The sequence below is a fragment of the Portunus trituberculatus genome, chromosome 10 (assembly GCF_017591435.1).
Source record: "Portunus trituberculatus isolate SZX2019 chromosome 10, ASM1759143v1, whole genome shotgun sequence".
Classification (NCBI taxonomy): domain Eukaryota; kingdom Metazoa; phylum Arthropoda; class Malacostraca; order Decapoda; family Portunidae; genus Portunus; species Portunus trituberculatus.
In genome coordinates this window covers 7,912,981-7,917,472 of record NC_059264.1, presented here as the reverse complement: position 1 = coordinate 7,917,472, position 4,492 = coordinate 7,912,981, and the positions used below count along the sequence as shown (strand labels likewise).

The following is a 4,492-nucleotide window of genomic DNA, read 5'->3' as shown; positions in this document are numbered from 1 at the left end:
ACCACATTTTTCTTTCTAAGATGTTTCAGAATGTGGCCCTTATATGAAAATGGCTGTGGTGAGTGAATGTACATGGTTAATATACATACTGTGGGTTTGAGAGAGTGAGAGTGAGTGAGTGAGTATTGTCACTGTATCCTAACAGACTCACATTAAGGTCTACAGAATGTTTCATTTCATAAATACTTTGGGATTTGACAGTTCAAGTATTTCTTAGTCCAAATGACTGTATACACATATGCTGTATTTTGTGAGAAATCAAACATAGAAATTCTATGTAGTGGGTTTTGCTCCACCACGTGTCTCCTCACCTCTCCAGTGCATTATGTATTTGAATATTGCCTGGTGACATTAAGATGTAATTATTTTGTGTTATTTACACGTTCAGTCTTACAGGAAACGGTTAGCAAGTAACTAATTGATTAAATTACTTGTTGTATCAGTGAAGAAAAACCAGTACAATTGTTGTTAAATTCTACTTTTTAAACATACATGGCAACTTCTTGCTACAGTCACCGCTTCACCACTGACACTGACAGTTGACATTTTGACATCCATTGATAAGCCTTGGCATCAGCTGACTCCCAAGGTCACACAAGTGTTTTGTTACAGTGAACATTCCTTTCACATTTGATAACCTTCAATATTCTGTCATGATATTCTTGTGAGGACATTCAAGACCTGTTATTCATTCTGTGATGGGACTGTAGCTCAACACAGTGTCGTCCAAATGACAACACAAAGCTCTGCCACCACTACAATACAAATACAGAAAGAAACAAAAATAATTACCCAACAAAATGCCTTGACACCACTTTGAAAGAATATCGTTATCTAAAGAAGCATTTAAATGGGTGGCACAGATGCCAGCCAGTCATAGTGAAGCAAGTGAGTTGCCATGTATGTTTAAAAAGTAGCACAACAACCATTGTATTGGTTTGTTACCTGTACATTTTCTTCACTGATGCAACAAGAAATTTAATTAATTAAAGTAAACCAAATTGTACTGACCCATAGGGTGTTGCTCACCATCCTGCCAGCTCTCCAACCAAAACATTCACCCTGTAATCATAGTATTATCAACAAACAGTGTTCTAAGAATATATTATCAACAAACAGTGTTCTAAGAATATTCTGACTATTTCATTAAATACCAGGTAATACAAAATAAGTGTTACATACCAAATCAAATGAAGGTATTTCATGTACATGTATGACGATGTGGCATATCAGGTTAGGGGACGTTACCACTTGACCCAAGGCGAGATTTTCCCTGGGGAAGAGGGAGAGTTGGGTCACCACGCACATGCAAATTAACTCGCTACTCATCTGGTCGCCATGATGGAAGGACACACTGACGCTTCCCTGTCTTACTGTGTGTTGCACAGCCAGACCAAGGAAGAAAAGATTTCTTCATCCAATGGTCTTCAATAAATAAGTTCAGATTGGGGCAATAACTGAAATAATATGTCTCATCTTATGCTTCTTTTCACCACTCATTACATTAGACTTGATAGGACTTAACAGTAAATAATATGTAAATCGAAAGTCTCATTAATTTTCACTTTTATAGCCAGCACCTTTACCGTATTTAATTTTCTTACGACATAACCACATGCAGAGATGTTCATGTCTCTTGTACTCCCCCCTTTTTTTTTTTTTTAGCAAAGTGATGCATTAAATTGAATAAAGAACTGTTATTCTGTTGTCCTTAAAGTAATGAGAAATATATCACACGCATTATTGGTCTCCTCCTGTGGGTCAGTGCAATTTAATTTTACTATAGTCATTTGGTAACTGTTTCTTGTAAGGCTCTGACAGAATACACAACACAAGTATCTTTAAATTAAAGATACTTTAATGTTCCCAGGCAATATTTGGGAACATAATACACCAGGGAGGTAGGAAAAGGGCTCGTGGAGGCCCACCAAGAGGGAGCAAAAACTCACTACACAAAATTTCTATATTAACTTATCACAAAATAAAGCAAAATGCAGCATGTGTGTATAGAGTCTTTTTGACTTAGAACTACTTGAACTATCAAATTCCAAACTATGTACCCTAATTTACAGGGCACCTATATAAACAAGATATGTACTTGCAATCCATCCTTAAACAACTTTTCTTTGCATCAACATCAATATCAACAGTAATTACTTCAGTGACACTGTGGATGGATAACACTAAATTGTTAATCTTTGTGACTAAAAACATCTTGCTGTGCAGGGAAATGAGTGGCCAAGAATCACTGTCAAGAACTGGTGACTGGTGCTGGTGACTGGTGCCTGTGTCCTGCTGCCCCTGATCAGTGTTGATGGCTGGTGCGTGTGTCCTGCTGCCCCTGATCAGTGTTGATGACTGGTGCGTGTGTCCTGCTGCCCCTGATCAGTGCTGATGGCTGGTGTCTGTGTCCTGCTGCCCCTGATCAGTGCTGATGGCTGGTGCCTGTCCTGCTGTGCCTGACTTGTTTCCTGCACCACCAGCAGTCAAGTGTGTGTGTGGGATGAGCCTCTCTGTGAATGACAAATGTGCTGTTTAAGTGTGAAACATACTGTACTACAAATAAGACAGCAGTCTGTGGCACCATAACGACATTCAACTATGAAGAATTTGTGAACTAGTTTGCATTTGCAATTGTACATACAAAATACAAATTCATAAATTTACAATCACTTGTTAAGAAATACAACATAGCAAACAATATTCATACTTTTATGGCCGACATTTATAGGTTATAGAGACACCCTGCTCTGTAGAAAACACATGCTTGCCCCAGCTCTGGCATTAACACACTATAAAAATGACAGCAAGTCTCATTAGAACAGCTGACAACACACCAGATGATGACAATCTGGTCTGCTCTATGGACAGTATTGCACTGAACATTTTAACACTGTTCTGCAAATGAATTTTGCAGAACAATCACCACACAACACTAACTTATATACAAACCTGGTGTTAAAATTCCTTTACCAAAATTTGTGATACAGAATATAGCAAGATTATTTATAACTTGACAGGAGACTGTTGTCTTGGGATGGTGCCACATTCTCATGAATACTGTACATAAGACAACAGTATCAAGCATTCATCCTACATGCATAGAGTACAGCACCACTAGCAAATTTTATAAACCAAATTACCTACAAAACGTACATATCAAAAGGGAACAAGCACATTTGTATAAATTGATCAATTGCTACAAGACTTATAAACATCCCTTCAAGTGCAGTAAAACCCTTACAACTCAGCATAGTAGCAGCTCCAATCTGGCCAAGTTATTCAGTATTCAGAGTTATGCAAATCTCCAATATCCCTTCCATCCTATAAACAATCAAAATTTTGAAAACACTGCACTACACAGCAGCAGTATAATGGCTTAAAAGCAACTTAACTTGCCAGTGAAGGGGCTGCTACAGTGATGTAGTCTAAGCAGAGGGAGGCCTTGTGGTAAGGTGAATTGTACATGTTGGCTGGGACTCTCAACACTGCATTGTGTTACAGACACAATCACTTCAATACACTGCACTATTCTGCATTGTACTGTACAATAGAAATTGACAACATTTGAACACTTATCAATGTACTCTTTACATTCTACTGAGGCCTCAATTATTAATGTACTAAGCAATAAAGTGGAGACTCAATACTCAAACTTAATTTGTTCCAAATGGCTATTAAGAAGTTCGACTACTGATACCTATAAATCAGGTAATTTGTTCTAATCTTAGCAAAACCTCAAATTTATAAAAAAATCTCAATGTATTTTTTCTTTTTACAATTTTGATTTGTACATACCACAAGTGAAGGCTGGTGATGGATAACTTAGAAGAGGAGAGGAGAAGGGTGGGGAGGAGAAGGGAGGTTGCCAGAGGATGAGTCACCATCCATGAAAATGTTTTTGTAAAGTTTCTCCTGGTGTGATTCCTGTGAATCCAGTAGTGGAGGCTGTGGCTCACTAACAATTGCTCTCTCACCAGATTCCTTATTTTCACCACTAATAAGCCTCTTTGGTGCCATCCGAAGTTTCTAAATTAAAAACTACCAACAGAACGCAAAAGAATGTTGCATTTTCTCAAGACTGCGGCAGGATTAAGGATGTTCACCGACATCGGTATACCAGTATTACCAGTAATACGGTATCAAAACGGTATAGTGGCGGCTGCGAGAAGGGAGATGACAGAGCTTTGCATACAACCAAATGTGCGGCCATTTGATTACCAGATATTTTCATAATTAAGCCTTTGGTGTTAATGTAAGTTTATAAATGAAAAACTACAGATAGAATGCAGGAGAATGTTATTCTGATGACTGCAGCGCAGCACAAGTCACAACTGGGGGAGGGGGAAACCGAGACGCCAGGGAGCCTTTGTTTACAACCACAGGTGTGGACGTTCAACTATAAGGTATTTTTTTTAGTATCAAATCGAACTTTTGCGTTCAAGTATTGAAATGTTCAAGTACAGTGGAGACTCAATACTCAAACTTAATT

The 4,492-nt window shown here is 38.2% G+C and overlaps 1 long non-coding RNA gene across 1 annotated transcript; it reads left to right on the top strand.

Moving 5' to 3' along the window:
• The first annotated feature begins 271 nt into the window (after positions 1-271).
• On the top strand, positions 272-3,647 carry LOC123502075. The gene is made up of 2 exons (XR_006673789.1): positions 272-888; positions 2,227-3,647. It is a non-coding gene; the product is annotated as an uncharacterized LOC123502075 (long non-coding RNA).
• The last annotated feature ends 845 nt before the right edge of the window (positions 3,648-4,492 follow it).